This window comes from Bufo gargarizans, chromosome 2 (assembly GCF_014858855.1).
Source record: "Bufo gargarizans isolate SCDJY-AF-19 chromosome 2, ASM1485885v1, whole genome shotgun sequence".
NCBI lineage: Eukaryota > Metazoa > Chordata > Amphibia > Anura > Bufonidae > Bufo > Bufo gargarizans.
In genome coordinates, this window is record NC_058081.1 from 161,015,694 (window position 1) to 161,041,490 (window position 25,797).

A 25,797-nucleotide genomic window follows, 5' to 3' on the forward strand; every position below is an offset into this window, starting at 1 on the left:
TCTGAATGACCCAATGTGCACCTTGAATATTATATACCCTTTTAGGGATAGATTTCAAATAGCTCTGATATAGCAGAAACCACTAAATTATGAAATTGCTAAATTGGGAATTGTATTTCAACCCAGAACAAGAAATGTGCTTGAACGGACACTAAATAACTCGCCCAGCTACAGCACTAGGGACAGATTTAGCGGGATATAAATTTGAGGCCTAGTATTTAGGCGCTGGGTGACAGGTATGGGTTTAGTGCCAGAATTAGACTTGGAAATACACAGTAGCGGGTGTGTGTGAAGTTATTCTGAATGACCCAATGTGCACCTTGAATATTATATACCCTTTTAGGGATAGATTTCAAATAGCTCTGATATAGCAGAAACCACTAAATTATGAAATTGCTAAATTGGGAATTGTATTTCAACCCAGAACAAGAAATGTGCTTGAACGGACACTAAATAACTCGCCCAGCTACAGCACTAGGGACAGATTTAGCGGGATATAAATTTGAGGCCTAGTATTTAGGCGCTGGGTGACAGGTATGGGTTTAGTGCCAGAATTAGACTTGGAAATACACAGTAGCGGGTGTGTGTGAAGTTATTCTGAATGACCCAATGTGCACCTTGAATATTATATACCCTTTTAGGGATAGATTTCAAATAGCTCTGATATAGCAGAAACCACTAAATTATGAAATTGCTAAATTGGGAATTGTATTTCAACCCAGAACAAGAAATGTGCTTGAACGGACACTAAATAACTCGCCCAGCTACAGCACTAGGGACAGATTTAGCTGGATATAAATTTGAGGCCTAGTATTTAGGCGCTGGGTGACAGGTATGGGTTTAGTGCCAGAATTAGACTTGGAAATACACAGTAGCGGGTGTGTGTGAAGTTATTCTGAATGACCCAATGTGCACCTTGAATATTATATACCCTTTTAGGGATAGATTTCAAATAGCTCTGATATAGCAGAAACCACTAAATTATGAAATTGCTAAATTGGGAATTGTATTTCAACCCAGAACAAGAAATGTGCTTGAACGGACACTAAATAACTCGCCCAGCTACAGCACTAAGGACAGATTTAGCGGGATATAAATTTGAGGCCTAGTATTTAGGCGCTGGGTGACCGGTATGGATTTAGTGACAGAATTAGACTGGGATATGGCCAAAAAATAAACAGACTATTGCTGGTTAAATGCACTTGGTGTGACAGCTTCACCCTGATGTAGGCTTTAGCCAAAAAACAACCACACCATTGAGGGTTAAATGCACTTGGTGACAGGCGCAGCTTGCCCCTGATTTAGTATATGGCCAAAAAATGAACAGACTATTGCTGGTTAAATGCACTTGGTGTGACAGCTTCACCCTGATGTAGGCTTTAGCCAAAAAACAACCACACCATTGAGGGTTAAATGCACTTGGTGACAGGCGCAGCTTGCCCCTGATTTTGTATATGGCCAAAAAATGAACAGACTATTGCTGGTTAAATGCACTTGGTGTGACAGCTTCACCCTGATGTAGGCTTTAGCCAAAAAACAACCACACCATTGAGGGTTAAATGCACTTGGTGACAGGCGCAGCTTGCCCCTGATTTTGTATATGGCCAAAAAATGAACAGACTATTGCTGGTTAAATGCACTTGGTGTGACAGCTTCACCCTGATGTAGGCTTTAGCCAAAAAACAACCACACCATTGAGGGTTAAATGCACTTGGTCGCAGCTTGTGCTGGCGCACCACAAGACACAAAATGGCCGCCGATCACCCCAGAAAAATGTGACTGACAAACGGTCTGGGCAGCCTAAAAACAGTGAGCAATTGAGGATCAGCAGCTCAATGATCCACAGCTGCAGATCGATCAGTTAATCAAGTCCTTTGGAGGAGTTAATCTGCCTAATCTCGCCCTACTGTCGCAGCCGCAACCTCTCCCTACGCTAATCAGAGCAGAGTGACGGGCGGCGCTATGTGACTCCAGCTTAAATAGAGGCTGGGTCACATGGTGCTCTGGCCAATCACAGCCATGCCAATAGTAGGCATGGCTGTGATGGCCTCTTGGGGCAAGTAGTATGACGCTTGTTGATTGGCTGCTTTGCAGCCTTTCAAAAAGCGCCAAGAAAGCGTCACAAAAGCGCGAAGAAAGCGACGAACACCGAACCCGAACCCGGACTTTTACGAAAATGTCCGGGTTCGGGTCCGTGTCACGGACACCCCAAAATTCGGTACGAACCCGAACTATACAGTTCGAGTTCGCTCATCCCTACTCAGGACCTATGAATTTAACTAAAACATCTCCCCAGATCATAAAGATTTATATTAATCATGAGTCCTATCTCCAGTCTTCCCAGGTTCGTTCCAAATCTAATATCTTTTGGGATCCATCAAATAATATATTTTTATAACTCTTGATCTTATTCATAAATCCTTTCCATATTTCTTATTCCGGGTGCTTTTCAGAGCCCCAGACCCGGGCTATCATTAATCCTTTCAACCATAGCGATTTACGGTATTTATTTACCATGTTATCAGGTAGTTGTCCTAACAATGCCGATAATAGCTCCATTGGATATTTTTGGGAAGTAACGCTATGTAATTTCTCATATATTTATTCCCAGGAATTTTGTATAACTGGGCAATTCCATAACATATGTTTAAATTCTGCCTTTTTGTGTCGACATTTGGGACATTTATCATCAGCATTGTTTTTAAACCTACCAAGTAATGATGGAGTATAATATAGCCTATGTGTGATGTTAAATTGTACCAGCCAGTGATTTTTGGATATAGATGCTTTCTTTATATTGCTATATATACTATGCCAATTAAGTATCCTCTCGTATCCGGCATCTTGCTGCCACCTTAATTCACTCGTGAATTTAACAACTTTACCGAAACCTAATAAGATTTTCTGATGTACTTGTAAACAGATACCCTCCCACCTCGAAAAGTATAAAAAAAATTAGTGAATTCATCTTCTTTAACTATTATAAAATGTTTAGCTTTAATAGAGCAAAAAGCATGTTGTAATTGTGCATATCTATATTCAACCATAGTGTTAATCTCACACCCTAAAAAGAGTTCCTCCAGTGCACACAAACCTAGAGCATTAACTATTTGCGAAATTCGAAAAATATCCCTCTTTTCCCAAAATTTATGTTCTATAAACCTCAACTCTGTTAAATTATTATTATGCCAGATTGGAGAGAAAATTACACTATTCTTAATATCCAATATCTTTTTGATTTTCTTCCAAACTTGATGAAGCATATAACTTATTAGGCAAGATTTTCCCTTGCTACCAAAAAAACCAGACTCAAATACCGTAAATATATCACGATGGGTCCCCTCGAAATCCATTGTTAACATCTGCATAAAATTCTGAAAGCTTTATCCCATACACCACTGTATCTGCGCCGCCAGGTAATATCCTTGCATGTAAGGAACGGATAATCCGCCCCGGTTCTTCTGAAAACCATAGATATTTCTGGCGGATTCTGACCCTGTTTCTCCCCCATATGAGATCATTTAATTGCTGTTCTAAAGCGTAGAAGAAAGGGTCTCCATAAATCCAGATTGGGCAGGCGGTGAGTGGGTACAATATTTGTGGTAATAAAACAATTTTTATTAATGCGATCTTATCTGACTGAGAAAGATGTAGCTTTTGCCATGTTCTTATTTTGCCCTTAATTTTTTCCATTAAAGGGATCAAATTCAATTTATACTAATCCGATGGTTTGGTCCCTATCTTAATCCCCAGGTACTAAAAGTGTGCAGGAGGTTTGAGTACCATAACTCTGGTATTTATATTAGAGGTCATATGAAATAGGGGCAGCAGGACTGATTTTGTCCAATTGATTTCGTATCCAGAGATGCTTCCAAGGTCATTTATTAATGTAATTATATATTCCAGCACCTTCCATCCACGTTTCAAATATTTAAGAACATCGTCTGCATACAGACTAATCTTGTCCTGTATACCCCTCACCCCAAAACCCTAGATCAAGCATGTCCAAACTGTGACCCTCCAGCTGTTGCAAAACTACAACTGCCAGCATGCCCTAATAGCTGTAAGCTATCCAGGCATGCTGGGAGTTGTAGTTTTGGAACAGTTGGAGGGCCGCAGTTTGGACATGCCTGCCCTAGATACTCGGGTCTGTTCTTATTTTGATAGCCAAAGGTTCTAAAAAAATAGCAAAAAGCAGGGGAGAAAGCGTGTAACCTTGTCTAGTTCCCCGGCTTAATACAAAGAGCATAGACCAATCTCTATCCACTAATATTCTCGCAGTGGGACGACTGTATAGCATTTGAACACATTTAATAAAAGGCTCACCCAGGTTCATCTTCCTCATAACCTGCCAGAGATAGCTCCACTCCACCCTGTCAAACGCCTTTGTGGCGTCAAGTAACATAGTAACATAGGACATAAGGCCAAAAAAAGACATTTGTCCATCCAGTTCGTCCTGTTATCCTGCAAGGCAAAAAAAAACTGTGAGGTAGAAGCCAATTTTCCCCACTTTAGGGGAATAAAAAATTCCTTCCCGACTCCAATCAGGCAATAAGAATAACTTCCTGGATCAACGACCCCTCTCTAGTTATAGAATGTAATATTATTACGCTCCAGAAATACATCCAGGCCCCTCTTGAATTCCTTTAGTGAACTCACCATCACCACCTCCTCAGGCAGAGAGTTCCATAGTCTCACTGCTCTTACCGTAAAGAATCATCTTCTATGTTTGTGTACAAACCTTCTTTCCTCTAGGCGCAGAGGATGTCCCCTCATCACAGTCCTGGGGATAAATAGATGATGGGGGAGATCTCTGTACTGACCCCTGATATATTTATACATATTAATTAGATCTCCCCTCAGTCGTCTTTTTTCTAACGTGAACTACCCTAATTTTGATCATATTTCAGGGTACTGTAGTTGCCCCATTCCAGTTATTACTTTAGTTGCCCTACTCTGGACCCTTTCCAGCTCTGCTATGTCTGCCTTGTTTACAGGAGCCCAGAACTGTACACAGTACTCCATGTATGGTCTGACTAGCGATTTGTAAAGTGGCAGGACTATGTTCTTATCACGGGAATCTATGCCCCTTTTGATGCAACCCATTATCTTATCGGCCTTGGCAGCAGCTGCCTGACATTGTTTTTTGCAGCTTAGTTTGCTGTTTATTAAATCAGTGTTACCGAGCGTTTTACCATTTAGTATGTACGGGGGACTTGCATTATTCCTTCCCATGTGCATAACTTTACGTTTTTTAGCCTTCTCACTAGAAATCGCCGCCCTCCCTTTCTATAGAGCCGCCTTCCTCACCTCAGCGCCGCCTCCCTCACCTCAGCACCGCCTCCGAAATCATCCATTCCCTCAGCCAGATCCCGCGCGTGCGCACTAGGTATAACCTGATGCGCCCGTGCGGACTCCTGGCAGCTGCCTTGTTGAGCGAAGTGCCTTGACCGCCCTATTGCAGCCATCCTCTCACAGCCGCACGGGATCTGGCTGAGGGAGCGGACGATTTCAGAGGCGGTGCTGAGGTGAGGAAGGCGGCTCTATAGAAAGGGAGGGCGGCGATTTCTAGTGGGAAGGCGGTTCTGGGCACCAGACGGAGATGTCTGCAGCTGGGCACCCTGTATGATGCAACGTTCCCTTGGGCACCTTAGGTAGGTGAATGACAGGTTATGAAACCCTGTTTTATGTGCTAATAGAGCCACAGGCACATTTAATAAGGACAGTTTTGGATTCATGCTATTAGTAGGGATCTGGCCATATGTTTAGGTTATAGGCCTCAAATGACATGACAGAATCCCTTTAAACCTCACCTGCCACTTATCTGCCCAAGCCTCCAGTCTATCCAGATCCCTCTGTAGCAGTATGCTGTCCTCTTAAATGTAAATTACTTTACACAGTTTAGTGTCATCTGCGAAAATTGATACTTTACTATGCAAGCCTTCTACAAGATCATTAATAAATATATTGAAGAGAATAGGGCCCAATACTGACCCCTGAGGTACCCGACTAGTGACAGTGACCCAATCTGAGTGTGTACCGTTAATAACCACCCTCTGTTTTCTATCACTGAGCCAGTTACTTACCCACATACAGACGTTTTCTCCCAGTCCGAGCATTCTCATTTTATATACTAACCTTTTATGCGGTACAGTGTCAAATGCTTTGAAGAAGTCCAGATATACGGCATCCATTGATTAGCCGCTATCAAGTCTAGAACTTACCTCCTCATAAAAACTGATTAAATTAGTTTGGCATGACCAAATATTTACTTATTTCCGTTGAGATGCTCTAAGATAGCATCTCTCAGAAAACCTTCAAACAGTTTACCCACAACAGATGTTAATCTTACCGGCCTATAGTTTCCAGGCTCTGTTTTTGGCCCCTTTTTGAATATTGGCACCACATATGCCATGCGCCAATCCTGTGGGACATTCCCTGTCAGTATAGAGTCTGCAAATATCAGAAATAAGGGTCTGGCTATGACATTACTTAATTCCTTTAGGATACGGGGGTGTATGCCACCCGGTCCTGGCGATTTGTCTATTTTAATCTTTTTAAGTCGCTGATGTACTTCTTCCTGGGTCAGACAGGACACTTTTAATGGGGAATTAATTATTTTACAAGTGACAGGATGGAGCGGAGCCGTCCCTCTCCAAAGTGAATGTTAGCAAATAACCTGCAGATATTTGTTTGTATATGTCTACCTGGGATGAACCCTGTCTGATCCGAGTGTATTAATTTAGTAATAAAACTCTTGAGACGCACTGCGAGGATGTTTGCCAATATTTTATAGTCTGTATTAAGCAATGAGATCGGCCGATAAAAGTCAACCTCGTGCACATCCTTATCGTTCTTAAGAATCAGAGTGATAAGCGCCTCAGACATGGAAGGTGGTAGTCTACCCACATCCACCAACTCATCAAAAACTTGCTGCAACAAAGGAAGAAGAGTCTCTCCATATTTCCTATAAATTTCAATGGGTAAGCCGTCAATTAATTGAAATGGAGTATTTAATTTAGTGCTTTCCTCTCTGGAAAGTGCCAGAATATCAAAAGAATCAGCAAATGCCCATATTTAGATGAGCTTTGTAAGAGATAGACTAAAGGGTATATTAGATGGCCAGATTTTCTGCCAGTAGTAATGCTCGTTAGTGATCATCTAGTAGTCTAATACTGCTGCCAATTGCGCGATGAACAAGCAAATTCATTCATCGGGCAATCCAGATCTTTCAGCATGCTGAAAGATCAGGGTTTGTCAGTGGCAGATCGTGGTGTCTAATTACAATCTGCCGCCGGCAAACCACTGTAGAGCATGGGGACGAGCGATGGCATAGTGATCCCATGCTGCGGAGGAAATCGCTGCTTGTAATAGCAACAGTTTCCTCAGCAAGCAAGCAGGCGATTGCCGGGAGAGAAGGCATGATCGGGGTGACTAATACACCCTTAAAGGGGTTGTCCGGGTTCAGAGCTGAACCCAGACGTACCTCCATTTTCACCCCGACAGCCCCCCTGATTTGAGCATTGGAGCAGTTCGAGGCACATATGCAAACTGTTGCAATTGCTACACTGTTCACCTGATTTGGATGTAAGTACCCTCAAATTAATGTTCGTTTCATTTCAAATCCATTGTGGTGGTGTATAGAGCCAAAAATGTTAGAATTGTATCGATGTCCCAATATTTATGGACCTGACTGTACATAAAGGAGTTCACTGGATACAAATTTTACTTTAGGCCAGTACAGTTCCCAAAAATTTGGCATTCACCGGAGAGAAAAGAACTTTGGCTGATGTGGCTGGAGGTACATTAGGCTTTCACTGGATACAAATTTTACTGTAGGCCACTGGAGTACAGGCCCCAAATATTTGGCATTCACCTGACACAAAAGAACTTGTGATTCTGTGGCTGGAGGTACATTAGGTCGTCACTGGATAAAAATGTTACTGTAGGCCACTGAAGTACAGGCCCCAAAAATGTTATTCTGTGGCCAGAGGTACATTAGGCGGTCACTGGATAAAAATTTTACTGTAGGCCACTGGAGTAGAGGCCCCAAAAGATTAGGCATTCAACTGACAGAAAAGAACTTGTGATTCTGTAGCTGGAGGTACATTAGGCAGTCACTGGATAAAAAAATTACTGTAGGCCACTGGAGTAGAGGCCCCCAAAAATTTGTCATTCACCTGACAGAAAATAACTTGTGATTCTGTGGCTTAAGGTACATTAGGCGGTCACTTGATAAAAATGTTACTGTTGGCCACTGGAGTAAAGGCCCCAAAAATTTGGCATTCACCGGACAGAAAAGGCCTTTTATGCCGCTGTGTATACATAAGACCATTCTTTTTTCTGGGTGGTGGCGGATATGTGTGGGCTGGCATGAGGAAATTCAATTACACGTGGTTATCACAGGTGTTGAATTCCATGCCTCATTAATTTTTAGAAATGTGAGGTTGTCCACACTGCCATGAGCTTGGCGAGTGTGCTTATCGGTCACACTCCCCCTGCTGCGCTGAACATCCTTTCGGACAGGACACTTGACGAGGGGCAAGCCAAGAGTTCCATGGCAAATTGTGCCAGCTCTGGCCACAGGTCCAGTCTACACACCCAGTAGTCCAGGGGTTCCTCACTTCTCAGAGCATCCACATCGGCTGTTAACCCAATGTAATCGCACACCTGTCGGTCTAGGCGTTCCCTGAGGCTGGATCCGGAGGACGGCTGTCGATAGGTTGGCTGCAGGGGCGTTGCTAGGCTCTCAAAAGATCCGGGGCCCAAGCCCCAATGCATATGTCCACATCCCGCACTAGCACTTAAGACATTTTACTTCCTTTACTTGCTGCAAACATACAGGAGTATATAGCAGCACATACCTCTCACATCCAGAGCATCCCAAGTGGCGTCTCTACAAATTCTCACAGTCAGCCCTCGTCTTTGCAGAGTGTGACACACAGACATCTCAGCTTCCTCACATTTCTATAATCACCCCCAACCACCTGGATTCCCAACAGTGTTATCCTACTGCTCGCTGTGCCCCCCAATACCCCCAAATACTACCCTGAAGAAGAATTAATGCCATACAAATACTCCTCCCATAGTAATAAGGCTCCTCTAAGTCCCACCAATACTAATTCCCTTCTATAATGCCCTCATTAGTAATACTGCCCCTACAGTGCCCCAATCGTGATAATGCTCCCCAAGAGTGCCTCCATTAGTAGAAGAGCCCTCCAGTATTAACAATGCCCTCACACATCCCCCAGTAGAAAAAAGCCCCCCTATTGTTCCCCCAGTGGTAATAAAGCTCTCTACAGCCCCGATGTATAAACACTCCTATAGAGCCCCCTGTAGCAATCAGGACCCCAATAATGTCCTCTGTATTTATAATGTCCCCCTGCAGTGGCCCCTATAGTTGTAATCCTCCCTGTAGTGCCCTCAGAAATTATAATGCCCCAGACATTCCAACATACAGACCTAATAACATAATTTCCCTCCCTCCACCATACAGTTTCATGTAAATAGCATCACACCATCTCTCATGCCTCCTCCAACATACAGTCCCATGTAAATAGCATAAATTTCCTGTCTTCTGCCCCTCCAACAAACAGTCCCATGTACAAAACATAATTCCCTCCCTTCAGCCTCATCCAAACACAGTTCCATGTAAGAAACATCACTCCCTCCCAAACCGCCTCCATCATACAGTTCCATGTAAGGCTACATGCACATAAATGTAACAAAAATAAATTAAAAGATAGGCGTTTAGAAGCAGACGCACTATCATAACTGCAAAAAAAAAAAACAACACATACCTCATCAACTTTCACATGTGGGGACACTCGCTTCTCACTGGATGCAGCAGAACCTGATGTGATCGTGTAAGGTCGTCACGCTGAGAGAGCAGGTCCTTCTGCATCCAATGAGGAGTCTGTGTCCTTGTGCTTTGGATGAGGTGAGTATTTTTAAAATTATTTTAACTCCTGAAATATCATTTATCCCCACTGTACCTGTTTTTATTAACTGTTAAATGGCCACACTTCTGTCTAGACGGCTGTTAAAAATGGCCCCAATGATTTCACGGCTAAAAGTAGGACATGTCCTAATTTTTGTTGGCAGCTATTTACTAGACATTAAAAAAAAAAAAAAACTGCCGTGTGAACAGCCAGATAGACTTCAATTGGTTATATATAGACGCTACTTAAACTGCTGTCACATGACCTAAATAACATCACTCTCCTCCAAGATATAGTCCATTATAAATAACATCACTCCCTGTCCTTCAGCCCCTCCAACATACAATCCCATGTAAATAATATTACTCCCTTCCCTTCAGCCCCTCCAACATACAGTCCCGTGTAAATAACATCACCCCCCTACCTTCAGCACTTTCAATATACAGTCCCATGTAAATAACATCACTCCTCTCAGTTCAGCCCCTTCAATATACAGTCCACGTGTAAATAACACCCATCCCTTCAGCCCTAACATACAGTCCCTTTTAAATAACATCACTCTCTCAACCAAGCAGGGAGGTGGTGTGAGAGAGAAGAACTACAACTCCGAGCAGTCCTCTGACTCTTACACTGTATCCAACCTGTGCGGCGCATACAACCTTATCCGCATTCGAAAGGGCGATGAGTGGAAGACTGCTTTCAACACTCGTGATGGACACTACAAGTATCTTGTCATGCCCTTCAGTCTGTGCAACGCTCCCTTCAGTATTCCAGGAGTTGGCAAACGATATCTTCTGGGAACTGCTTTATGTCTGCATTATAGTGTACCTGGACAATATACTGATCTATTCTCTCAATAAAAAATTAGACTGAATGTCACTGATATTTAGGATGTGCAAACGTTATACAGGAGATGTAGAGCAGGTAATGCAACTGTCTGCAGCGGACACCGTCTATGTAAAAAGTACAATGGTTGTTACAGATATTTTTAGTATGCGCACACGTTAAACAGGAGAGGTGGTGCAGATAATGTCACTGTCTGCAGCATCTATGTAAAAAGTACAATGGTTGTTACAGATATTTTTAGTATGCGCACACGTTAAACAGGAGATGTAGCGTAGATAATGTCGCTGTCCGCAGCGTCTACGGAAAAAGTACACTGGATGTCACAGATACTTTTAGTATGTGCCCACGTTAAACAGGAGAGGTGGTGCAGATAATGTCACTGTCCGCAGCATCTATGGAAAAAGTACACTGGATGTCACATATATTTTTAGGATGCGCACACGTTATACAGGAGATGTAGCGCAGGTAATGTCACTGTCTGCAGCGTCTACGGAAAAAGTACACTGGATGTCACAGATATTTTTAGGATGCGCAAATGTTATACAGGAGATGTAGCGCAGGTAATATAACTGTCCACAGCGGACACTGTCTGCAGAAAAAGTACACTGGATGTCACAGATATTATTAACCTGCGCACACTTTATACAGGAGATGTAGATGTATACAGATAATGTCGCTGTCTGCAGCGGCCAAACAATTGCAAGCTATTTAGCGCAGGTTGCGCTAAAAATATATATTGCTGCCAGACAACAACAATAGTCCTTAAAAGGACTTTTGGGTCTCTAATGGCACGCAATTTAGTGCAGGTTGCGTTAAAAATATATATTGCTGCCTGACACAACAATAGTCCTTAATAAAGGGACTTTTGGGTCTCTAACACCAACCTTGCCTAACCCAAAAATATAATTTAATTCCCTACACTATCTGCACAGCTCTCCCTGACTAAGAATGGCCGAACCACATGTCATCGGGTGCTTCATAGCACCCGATGACACGTTCCAGACAGCCAATAACTGTAACCAACATGGCTGCAACATTACATGGAGTGGCAGTACATACCTGCAGATTTATTGGCTGCATAGCAGCCAACAAACGTGCAGGGAGGTGACTCGGGCATGGTTCTAGAGCACCTAGAGCATGGTTCTAGAGCATCGCGACGCTCGTGCCAAATTGGTGTTCGGCCGAGCATGCTCAATAATCACTAGACATTATGCCAAACTCGAGAAATGCATCTTTGAAAAATCTACCATACTGTTCCTTGGATACATAATCTCGGATGCCGGGTTGCAGATGGATCCTGAAAAATTGAATGCAGTAATGGACTGGCCTCGCCCACAGGGTCTTCGTGCTATACAGCGCTTTCTTGGATTTGCTAATTTCTATCGTCAGTTCATCCCGAATTTTTCATCTCTCACATGTCCGATCTACGCTCTTACTAAGAAAGGGGTGAATGCCAGAGTCTGGACTCCTGAGGAGGAGACCGCCTTCATCAAATGAAAAAGGTCCTTTGTTTCTGCACCTGTCCTGCGTCATCCTGATGTCTTCTTCCAATTCTTTTTAGGAGTGGACGCCTCCTCCATAGGAGCCAGTACTGTTTTACTACAGAAAGGTTCCAAGGGCAAGATGTTTATATGTGGATTTTTCTCTAAGCTCTTCTCCCCTGCTGAGAAGAATTACTGTATAGAAGACAGAGAGCTTCTGTCCATAAAATTTGCCTGGGAAGAGTGGCGTTATCTATTGGAGGGGGCCCAGCATCCAGTGATAACTTCACCGACCACAAGAACCTTACATATGTGCAGACGGCCCATTTTGATTTTGAACTTCACTTTCGCCCAGCCGAGAAGAACATCAAGGCGGATGCTCTGTGTTGGTCATTTGACTTCTCTGACCAGCAGGAGGAGCCCAAGTACATTTCAGATAATGCTCGCTTGATCAGTGGCTCCTGTCCAGGTAAAAGACCTCCCTCCAGGGAAGACATTTGTGCCATCTGCTAAGAGAAAACGTATTCTAGCTTGGCCCTCACTGTCTAAGGATGTGCGTGATTATGTGTCTGCCTGCACTGTCTGTGCTCAGAATGAAGTCTCGAGGGCCAAACCACCAGGGCTGTTTTTACCTCTTCCTGTTCCTGATGCCCCATGGCAACACATCGACATGGACTTTGTTACAGATCTGCCCTCTTCCACTGGATATACAGCTATCTGGGTGGTCGTGGACCGGTTATCCAAGATTGCGCACTTCATTCCTTTGGCTGGACTGCCTTCGGCTGCTGAACTTGGTAAACTGTTCGTAAGTCACATATTCCGCTTGCATGGTCTACCTTGGCATACTGTTTCCGATCGCAGAGTCCTGTTTATTTCTAAGCTCTGGAGAGCTCTTTGCCGGCTGCTCGAAATTGAGCAGGACTTCTCTTCCGGTTCCCATCCCCTGACCAACGGGCAAGTAGAGTGGGTCAATCAAATATTAGAGAACTATCTCCGGCATTTTGTTTCCGTCCAACGCGATAACTGGGTACAATGGCTACCTTGAGCTGAATTCTCCTATAACAACCACTCTAGTGAGTCTATTGGATCATCTCCATTCTTTGTCATTTATGGACAATACACCTCTCCCTGTTCCTACATCTTCTGGGGTATCAGTTACGGATTCCTCTTTTAGGGATTTTTTTAAGACTTGGCGTGATACCAAGCACTGCATCAACAAAGCGGTGACTCACATGAAAACAAATGCAGACAAGAGAAGAAAATCTCCTCAGTTCTAGTCTGGAGATAAGGTATGTCTCTCCTCAAAAAACATCCACTTAAGGGTTCCCAGTTTAAAGTTTGCTCATAGATAGTGTTGAGCGCAAATTTTCAAATTGCGAATTTTAATCGTGAATATTTCGGATATAGTGCTTTATATTCATTTTCCGAATATTCGTCATTATTTCCAACTGAACACATGATTCCTCCCTGCTTCTTAATGTGGGTCAATGAGTCATTGGTCCACAAGCAACTTAAGCAGGAAAGAATCATGACTTCAGATGGAAAAAAATGATAAATAGTCTAAAAAACGAATCTATAGCACTATATTCAATATAGAAAAAGAAAGACAAGAAAACTTTACTATTTGTATGATACTATTATAAAAATTGATAAAGTATGACATTAGTAAAAATTATTAAAGACACTCTGCTGCAAATGAGTATTGCTAGTTTAAAGCTTTTACAAATGGCATAAAAAGTTTCTACATATTTTATAGTATAATATAAGTACATTCTTAACCTTAGAGCAGAAGTACAGACAGAAATAATGAGAAGAAGGCACTTCTTGAAAGAAGACAGTTTGCTGCAAATTTTTGATAAAACTTCAAAATATCAGAAAATTGAAGTAGCCCTAAACAATGTAATTGCCATTGCTAACCAAAACACAACTTTTTGACCACCTTCTTTTTTTAAAACAAAGTCAAAAATATATTTAATATAGTGCTATATATAAATTTTTTAGAATATTCAGAATTTTTTTCCATCTGAAGTTATAATTCCGCCCTGCTTAAGTTGCTTGACAAGGCACCTACATAGGCATAACTTCAGATGGAAAAAAATTATGAATATTCTAAAAAAAACTAATATATAGCACTACTGTATATCGACTATAGTGCTATATATAAATTTTTGGGAATATTCGTCATTTTTCATCATCCATCTGAAGTGAACAGTACATATGATTCCTCCCTGCTTAGGGTGTCTGGTTCCCCAAAAAAACTGTTCTTATCTGTCCGGGCTCCCTAGGATTTCAGCCCGATCCAGTCAGTGCCCGTTGCCGTGCTCATGTTGCGTCCACATCACCATGGGAATGCCTCGGGGTTAGAATATACCATCGGATCTGAGTTTTCACGATCTCACAACAGCGAATAGTCTTGTCATAAGACTATGCAACCAATAAAGGGGCTCTGTTTATGAGTTATGAACAGCGCCCTCTATTGGTTTCATAGTCTTATGAAAAGACTACTCGCTGTTGTGAGATTATCTCACAACAGCGAATAGTCTTGTCATAAGACTATGCAGGCTGGCCGGATACTGACTGGAGCAGGCTGAAATCCTAGGGAGCCCAGACAGATAAGAATTTTTTTTTTTTTGGGAACCAGACACCCTAAGCAGGGAGGAATCACGTGTACTGTTCACTTCAAATGGATGATGAAAAATTAAGAATATTCTAAAAATGAATATATAGCAATATATTCAATATATTGCTATATATGTTTTTTTTCGAATATATGACGAATATTCTACAAAATATTCATCAAATATTGCAAATTCGAATATAGCCCCCGCCGCTCATCACTACTCCTAGGTTCCTTGGACCCTTTGAAGTATTGAGGAGGCTCAACAAAGTGACATATAAGTCACATCTGATTTCTCTGTGTATTCCTAATGCCTTCCACGTGTCCTTACTGAAACCAATAGTTTTTAATCGCTTCTTGACTGTTCCTTCTACTCCAACTCCAGTATCTGAAGATTCTGACATGATATTTAAGGTCAAAGACGCTTGCCCTGACCCATTGCCCATCTAACTTTGCCTCTGCCTCATCTTTCAGTCCTGCACTGTTGTTCCTGGTAATGACTCAGCCTGCTGACAACGCCTGCACCTCTGGTATCTTTCTCAGGTACCTCCTGGTCTGCCTGGACCAGCTGCATTGTGTGCCCATCCTCCTCAAGAGGTAGCGACCTGGTGTTCCCCTCGGGAAAGTATATCCCCACCATCAGGGGAACTGTGAAGATCAATGGGTTTACTTAGACAACGCCCTTAGAGGAGGCAGGACACGTAGCACAGTGCATTCCCATCCGCTGGTTTGTGACATGACTATTTTTTTTGTTTCCGTTTTTGAGAAAAAAATATTATTTTTATGTTTCCATTTTCTGAAAGCCCAATTTTTTCAATTTTTCTGCTGATAGTCTTGCATAGAGAGGCTTTTTTTTTACGGGAAGAGTCATATTTTTATTCGGTACATATGATTTTTTGATCATTCAATATTACACTTTTTGAGGTAAGGTGATCCCAAAAAATGTTTTGGCGTTCAGGTGGTGGATCGTGTGATATTTTTATAGAGCCGGACGTTAGAGACGTGGCAAAAATATGTCTGTTTTTCTTTTTTTTTTCTTTTTTTTTTTTTACAATTTGATATGTATTTTATCATTTTACTGCCTAAATAAAGTACGTTAAAATTGTCTTTATTAAATTATATATTAAAATTATCTGCAACACATTAGGCTTAGTAGGGTGAAATGGGATATCCCAGACTAATGATGCTGATCCCTAAAGCTCATCCCTACCACTAGAACTCCCAATTGTAAGGAGTTAATAATATACGGCGTGTTCCTTTATAGGTTTGGGGTATATGGTAGGCTCCCATACATAGGCACCTGATTGAAACAGTGGGTGAATGTGTCAGGTCTCCAGTAGAAGAGACTCTGCACATCACACAGTGTCAGGTAGCACTACTAGGATAGCCCAAATCCCAATCAATGGGGATATCGGAACAGGCCGTGGGCTTTTATAGTCAGCAAGTCAATCTGTAGTTGTTATCACAGCATGCTGTGATAACAACTACAGATTGACTTGCTGACTATAAAAGCCCACGGCCTGTTCCGATATCCCCATTGATTGGGATTTGGGCTATCCTAGTAGTGCTACCTGACACTGTGTGATGTGCAGAGTCTCTTCTACTGGAGACCTGACACATTCACCCACTGTTTCAATCAGGTGCCTATGTATGGGAGCCTACCATATACCCCAAACCTATAAAGGAACACGCCGTATATTATTAACTCCTTACAATTGGGAGTTCTAGTGGTAGGGATGAGCTTTAGGGATCAGCATCATTAGTCTGGGATATCCCATTTCACCCTACTAAGCCTAATGTGTTGCAGATAATTTTAATATATAATTTAATAAAGACAATTTTAACGTACTTTATTTAGGCAGTAAAAAGATACACGTGAGTCAGTACGTAAACGCTATTGTGAACCACTAGTTAAAATGTATTTTATCATGACAAAGTTTTTTTTTTTACTTAATACTTTATTTTTTTATTATGAAAAACCCTTTTTTAACTTTTTATTTATAAAAAAGATGGGGACGGAGAGGGAGCCTTTACCCTCCACAAACCCTCTGCATGCCACCGTCAGCTTTAACTGCGGCATACAAGTGGTTAATATGTTGGCATCAATGTTTTCATCGATGCCGACGTATGCAGCAGGGTCCCGGCTGTCAGTGTCAGGGACCTGCTCCTGCACCTGTCCGATCCGCGAGCCCTACGTCATTGGTCCTTAAGTCACAGCTCCCAGCGCCGTACATGTACGGCAGAAATTCTCTACGGGTTAATGAATTGATATACTTCTATATATAACTCACTTGTACACGTTTCACTGCTTTGGAAAAGCCTCATTGTGTTGGGTTGAAACAATGCAATTGAGGTGAATAAAGCGGGTCCACCGCTATTTTACCATATCTGGAGTGCTTTCTCATTCTTTTATTAGTAGATGGATAGATAGATAGATAGATAGATAGATAGATAGATAGATAGGTAGATCGATACAAGTTTCAAGAAAAAGTATGTGAACCCTTTGGAATGATATGGATTTCTGCACAAATTGGTCATACAATGTGATCTGATCTTCATCTAAGTCACAACAATAGACAATCACAGTCTGCTTAAACTAATAACACACAAATAATTAAATGTTACCATGTTTTTATTGAACACACCATGTAAACATTTACAGTGCAGGTGGAAAAAGTATGTGAACCCCTAGACTAATGGCATATCCAAGAACTAATTGGAGTGAGGAGTCCAATCAAGTCCAATCAATGAGATGAGATTGAAGGTGTTGGTTACAGCTGCCCTGCCCTATAAAAAAACACACACCAGTTCTGGGTTTGCTTTTCACAAGAAGCATTGCCTGATGTGAATGATGCCTCGCACAAAAGAGCTCTCAGAAGACCTATGATTAAGAATTGTTGACTTGCATAAAGCTGGAAAGGGTTATAAAAGTATATCCAAAAGCCTTGCTGTTCATCAGTCCACTGTAAGACAAATTGTCTATAAATGGAGAAAGTTCAGCTCTGCTGCTACTCTCCCTAGGAGTGCCATCCTGTAAAGATGACTGCAAGAGCACAGCGCAGACTGCTCAATGAGGTGAAGAAGAATCCTAGAGTGTCAGCTAAAGACTTACAAAAGTCTCTGGCTTATGCTAACATCCCTGTTAGGGAATCTACGTAATGTATAACACTAAACAAGAATAGATTTCATGGGAGGATACCACAGAGGAAGCCACTGCTGTCCAAAAAAAACATTGCTGCACGTTTACAGTTTGCACAAGAGCACCTGGATGTTCCACAGCAGTACTGAAAAAATATTTTGTGGACAGATTAAACCAAAGTTGAGTTGTTTGGAAGAAACACACAACACTATGTGTGGAGAAAAAGATGCACAGCACACCAACATCAAAACCTCATCCTAACTGTGAAGTATGGTGGCATCATGGTTTGGGGCTGCTTTGCTGCTTCAGGGCCTGGACGGATTGCTATCATCGAAGGAAAAATAAATTCCCAAGTTTATCACAACATTTTGCAGGAGAACTTAAGGCCATCTGTCCACCAGCTGAAGCTCAACAGAAGATGGGTGTGGCAACAGGACAACGACCCAAAGCAAAGAAGTAAATCAACAACAGAATGGCTTAAACAGAAGAAAATACGCCTTCTGGAGTGGCCCAATCAGAGTCCTGACCTCAACCCGATTAAGATGCTGTGGCATGACCTCAATAAAGCGATTCACACCAGACATCCCAAGAATATTGCTGAACTGAAACAGTTCTGTAAAGAGGAATGGTCAAGAATTACTCCTGACCGTTGTGCACGTCTTATCTGCAACTACAGGAAACGTTTGGTTGAAGTTATTGCTGCCAAAGGAGGTTCAGCCAGTTATTAAATCCAAGGGTTCATATACGTTTTCCACCTGCACTGTGAATGTTTACATGGTGTGTTTAATAAAAACATGGTAACATGGTAACATTTAATTCTTTGTGTGTTATTTAGTTTAAGCAGACTGTGATTATCTATTGTTGTAACTTAGATGAAGATCAGATCACATTTTATAACCAATTTGTGCAGAAATCCATACCATTCCAAAGGGTTCACATACTTTTTCTTGCAACTGTAGTTATTTTCTCCTATGTAAAATTGGAAGTCCTCTAAGCTGCATTATGAAGAATTCCTCTTCCCGTCTATGTCAAAATCCTTTGCCTTTTGTTAGGCTTTGTAGCATAACCTATTTATTTTTTGATTAATATTATGGATGCTACAAAATTTCTGCTCCAACGACATAAAATCCAATTAGTTATATCTGGTTAATAGATGGACGCATTCAAAGAATACCTTCCCCAGACATGGTTCACCATAATGGTCTTTTATGTGTATATGTATGCACATATATACAATATCTTCAGTACATTTTTAAGGAGATTGAATTAATTGGGTTTTAATTTACTGACCCATAAATATTTATTTACAATTACACATCCTTGTGTCCATTCACCCAGGGAGAAAGATTGCTTTCAAATCTCATCTGATCAGTGTAGTTGATGGGATGAAGGTCTTTTCATGTAATGCAGCAGAAGCTGTTAGGGTTGGTGAAAAAAAGCTATTTCTTTCTGCATAGGTTTATAAAAATATATTTGATTTATATTAGTATATTATTATATAAATATTATGTACTGTATTTTATTTGTATTGTAATTTATATTGTGCCTACATAATACACAACACTTACCCAAAGTATATGGAGCCCCTACCCAAGAACATACAGTGCCTTGAAAAAGTATTCCTACCCCTTGAACTTTTTCACATTTTTTTCATATTACACTTACAAACTTAAATGCATTTTTGGGGATTTTATGCGCTCTCCCAGCACTCTGCCTTCTCCAATATTCTTCTAATAATAATTTTCAGCAACACTATCCCAGGTGCATGAGCTCTTGCTATATCTCTCGCTATGCTCAGCTCATAGGACAAAGGTGGAGACCGCGTGGGATGAGGGTTTTATAGGGTGAACGGGGATGGTTGGCTGCACGGTATTATTGATGATCTCGCATTCCCTGGCTTCTAACTTTCAATTATGTATTACTAATTGGCATGGTAATGAAAAGCAGGAAGTGCTGAACCCCATATGCAGTGGTGCAGCTATACAAGGGGGGGCAGATCCTGCACTTGTGGTCCACTGCTAATGGCAATCCCCAGCAAAAATGCATACAATGGATAGCAAATGTGTGGATGTGATAAACAATCAAACAAAACAACAATAACTTTTACAAAGACAGGTGCACTCTGCGGTCTTACTAAACCCTCATACTGATGTAAAATTGAGAGATGAGCCAACATATCTTACAAGTGCAGGATCTGCCCCCCCGGGTATAGATGCGCCTCTAGATATGGGGTTGAGCACTTCCTGCTTTTTACTACCACATAGTTTATAACGTAGTAAAAACTCCTAGTCTGAATGTGCCTTTATTTCCATCTACAGGCAACATTCTGGTGCACATGTGAGACCTGGGCTATATCAGCCAGCCTTGGGTGAGGCTCAGAGCTCTCTCTTTCCTCCCATTGTAAGCATGGCTACATGCTGGAGGTAACTGGGAGTTGGCTGTGAGTCGGACCTTGCAAGCCTGTAATTTGCCCACTGGCTCCTGGTATTGCCATACGGCACAGGCAGGTTTTGCATTAGGTCCCGAGCTACTTGAGAAACCTTGGCGCGGTGTTCAGGCTCAGACATGTCCTTTACAGAAGGATATGTTGGCTAATCTCTCAATTTTACATCAGTATGAGGGTTTAGTAAGACCGCAGAGTGCACCTGTCTTTGTAAAAGTTATTGTTATTTTGAGGTATGAATTATACCTAGAATGGGTTCTCAAGTAACAGCTAACTTTCCCAAATTTCCCTGTGTTTCCATGTCAGTGGATGTCTTGTTTCCATTCCTACAATGTATCTTGGATGTAAAACAGAAACAAAAATGATTAAATAGGAGAGTAACATACTAGATTGGTTAATACTCTTTTAATGTATACTTTAAGATGTATCACGGTAATAATCTTGATTGTACCTAGAAGCATTAGTCTAGAAATGGTAGAAGTGGTAGCACCAACCTATAAATGGGAGCTTGAGAACTCCAGATCTGCAGACCTTTTCCCTCAGGGTTTGTGAATAACTGATGCAAACCTTTTTATAAGATGTTGGATATTTACCTTACTGAGCTCATAGACCTCCATGTGCATAAAGTTAATCCCCAATACACAAAAACTGTTGTATGATGTCAGTCATTTGGACATCACATTGCTGATTCTTTGGAACATGAGCTTTACCTGCAATGGAAGTATGGGTCGCCATATAGTGGACTAGACAGGTCTGAATGTTACAAGCAATATTGTTTGGGGCTTTTGCTATGCAACTCCATTACATCTGATCTCTGGGTCAGATGATCACCTTGGTCAGTTTGGCTAATTTAGTTTTTGATTGTTTAGCCTTCTTTAAAATGTTCAGGCTTTCTGCTCTTTATCTTAGCCGATATAACATGAGCTCTCAGCATCTGTATCTAGAATTCTTAATATTCCTTGTATCCTAGCCTAGATATGTGCCATGTCGGAATAACTTGGTACTTTCTAGGCCCTGCATTACCACAAACATTGATTGGAGTTTTTGTTTGTTGTTTTCATATGGATTCTGCTAATTGTCTGTTTGCAAAATTATTATTTTTTCTCTGGGTCCTAGATAATTCTTGTGGTCTTACTGGTTTTAGTATTGCAGCTTAGGATCAGTTTTTGTTGAGTGTCATTTATTTCTTTACATCATCATCCATCCACTCTCTATCTGTATATCATCACCATCTTCCGTCTGCCCCATTGCCTGACAGCCATCTCCTTCATCTGTTTGTGCTGTTATCATTTTGTGCTGTTTGCCATCATCATTCTCTCTCTATCATCTATCGGTAAGTTTGATTCTGTCAGTGTTGATATGTGCTTAAAAACTAAGTACACCTTTGGTTTATGATTGCATTTTACAAATTTTGGGGAAAATAAAATATATTTTCAATTGGCCTTTATTCAAAATATTGAGCCATTCTGTCACAAAGAGTTAACTGTTTTTCTAACTGTGTGACTTGTACTTTCACTTTCTAATAAAGCTTATCTCTAAACTACTAAGAGGCCATAAACACTTATTTAAGCCACATTGTTATCAGTAAGATAAGGATTGAGCTTTAATGAGTGTTTAACGGGTCAGAAAGCAGAGATAAGGAGTCCATCAGTTCCCCAACTGATGGAAAAGAGAGAAAAAATCCACAGGCAGCTAGAAGAGCATGTCAGCTATGTAAAAAAAATGGATTCCATATTACTAATAAAGACCAATTGGGGAATTGGTCTTTATTAGCTCAAAATAAGTAAAATGTGATTTTTAGCTCAAAATAAGTAAAATGCAATAATAAAAATATTGTCCCCAAAGGTGTACATAGCCTTTAAACATAGAAACATAGAACGTCCAGCGCGCGATGAGTGGAAATTTACTGCTCTGCCACAAGCTACATCATCAGTAGACACGTGCAAACGTGAAGTTGGACGGATAGAGCTTGCAAGACCCCGGTCTCCAGTTCCACAAGAGAGGTGTCCAGAGCGACAAAGGGGTATCCAGCAGGCACGGTAAGCACTTTCCGAACAGCACGCCAGCAAGATTACATATTGGAAAAGCGCAGCATTGAGAACAGTTCAGCGGGACGCCGCTGATTTGTAAGTATAGTGGGACGCCGCTAGACTCTTACTCACCAAGTTTATACCAAAGCAATTTGGAGTGTTACAATTGACTACGACCGACTATACCATTTATGAGCATTCTGGAATTAGTAGCACGAGCTTGATGCCGACATATGCCATTATTTGAGGCGCGGTTTACCACATATCGATCATTGACGGTTGACTTTGGGGGTATTGTCCCTAGTGCAGGCTGCACATTATAGGACTACTGTACCATCTTATTCCTTTATCCATTCACGCGCTGCATTTTCTTATCATCAATTTTAGGCTGACCATTTCAGGTTTTTAGGCTATTTTATTCCATCCATTGTTGCATATTATATGTAAGGTTATATTTTAATGATTTTATGAGTATATTAAATTCTATATGGTCCCAGTATATTGAGTGTGCCCGACTATCCTATATTATTACAGTTTTCTTTCCAAGAGGAAGGGTGATTCCTCTTAACTGTGTGCACCTCTATTATTGGTTTGTGTCACTCCTGTGCGCCACACTTGCATAATTTCATTTATTCCATGCATCCACTACTCTCTCAGTAGAGTATTATTCATGTGGTTGTTATACTGTTTGGCTCTACCTTTAGCACTGGGGTATCTGAGTACAAGAAGACAGTCTTCAAACCTGGGAAAGGACTGTTATACGTGAAATCCTGTTGCACAGTCTGGTGACTTGCTTGAGTCATTCATTACATTGGAAAAGGAGGGTCAGTAGCCAATTAGTTTATGAGTTGGATGAGTCTGACAGTACGTTCAAACTAATCAATAAAATGTATTTCATAATTCAAAAAGGTAGATTTTTAGTGAATAAGAAGGAAACTGGAATTTTTATGTGACTATGCAGCTGAATTTAATATTAGAGGGGTTATCCAATTTCTCAAACAGCCCCTGCATGTGCCAGCCCCCCCCCCCCCCCCGCCCGCACATGGTGGGGGGCTGTTTGAGAAATCGGATAACCCCTTTAAGTACATACTGCTGCTTTGTGAAACAATCAGCTAGTCCTAGTCTTATGTTCCTGGTGAGGAGGGGATGGTCTGACAAATATGAGTATGAAGAATCTTGGAATAATTACTCAAAAAGTGGTTGTGTTGCAGACGCCTAGAATGACCTGGCTGCCACCCTCTGGTTTTAAACAGATAAATTAGAATGAATGAGTGCAATCATATTCTACAAAAAAAATAGTATTTGAGATGACACCGACTTCTATCTTTCACTTTCAGGAAAGGAAAGTAGGATAACTGCTTACCAAGAGACTCAGCAGGATAAGTGCTCCTAAGTGCTTCTACTGTAGCTCACAGACATATGTTTTAGGATTACATTGTTTGTCACTAATATACTTGAATCCAGTTATTAGAAATTTGAAGTCTATACATTTCAGAATTTTAGTTGTTTAGCTACTTTTGACACAGTATGCTGTGTAGTTTTTTCGAGGCATATTTTACTTTTTTCTTAGAACAATATATATTTTCCTACTTTGGAATTCTCATTTGCCACTGAGCCTTCATAAAAACCATGTATAATCAGTAAAAAATCTGAACCCAATGCTGCCTTGTACCCTCCAATAACTTTTTATTTCTGGACATGCAGGTATCAACATGTGCTTTCATGTGACAGACATAGGCGAAAAAAAAGCTTTTCACAGTTCAAATAATAATCCAATATTTTTAGCAATCTCAAAAATAGTATTTTTTGTTTTTTGATAGCGACCAACTTTACAATATTTTTTTTTATTGATTCAGTGCTGCTAAAATGGATAATTTTGTGAATGCTGCAAGGCAAAATCGGTCGGGAGCAATGCTGAATACAAAGTTTTAATCTTGTGAGTAATTTTAAATGCCTGTGAATTAAAGCACTATCAGATCCTACCCAGGGTGCATGTCTTCGGCTTCTAATCTACATACAGGGCTTTCCTGCATCCCACAAAGAAACCTGGTATCTGTGGTGGTGTTTTATTGCAGCACTTGCAGACAAACCAGCCAGAAGGAATAATAGAGGAACAATAATCCTGTATTGTATAGCCGGCTGCTTGGACTGCACATGGCTTACTGGAAACTTACTATAGCACCCGATTTGGGGAGATCTGGACAATTTATATGCCAATTTTAATATCAATATTTAAATAGACTTCACCTGTCAAGTAATCAGGACTTTTTACTCCAAGTCTGGCTATTATTGATGCTTGAGACCGCCATTTGTTTCTATGCATACTATTTTTGCTCATTCCCCTACTGAATCATTCTTTCATGATTGGTGGTGCCTGCACAAGTAAAAGGATCACGACCGTTCCTGCGAACGCTTGTTCCTGATAATCTGGCCATATAAGTGTGCTGCTGATTACCCAATGAACAAGAAAAACACTTGTTCATTGGGTAATCAGCAGCACACTTATATGGCCAGATTATCAGGAACAAGCGTTCGCAGGAACGGTCGTTCCTGATAATCTGAATGATTATTGGTTCATCTTAATCCACCTTAAGACATGGTGCGCCATTCATTCAGGGAAACCGGACTCCTATGCTCATGATTAGAGATGAACGAATCGAAGCTGACGAAGTGAAATTCAATCCGAATTTAAGGAAAAATTTGATTCGCATGGAAGCTGAATTTCCTTTCGCTTTGTGGTAACTAATCAGATTTTTTCCTAAAATGGCTGCTGCGGGATCACCCATACTGCCATGTATGCCGCCAATCAGCAGCCAGCCAGCCTTGTGATGTCACAGCCCTATAAATAGCATCAGCCATCTTAGAGTCGGACATTTACCAATGTACTTAGTGCAGGGAGAGACATCATCAGGCGCTCGGGAACGTGTCAGAAAAAAACGCATTGTGCTAAAAAAAAAGATTTACAAGTGCAGGGCAAGATTATTCAAGGTGTAGGGAAAGGGTTCAGTAGGGAAGGTTACAGCCTAAGTAATAGGAACAATCCTATTACACCTTGCTGCACTGACTGCGGATCCAAATTGCCATTATACAGCTCTGTAATTCCAGCAAACCGTTCTTGTTATTGCGGTGCAAGTGCTTTTTGAAACAGACATTAACAGGGTTTATTACAAGGAAATATTTCTACATCTTATTTGTCCTTGTGCTGCGCAGTTATGTGCTCCAAAGCATTTTCGGGCTTGTATTAGTGGGAAAAAAAGGGCTTATTAGCCGTTGTGTGGTGAAGTACAAAAATTACAGCCC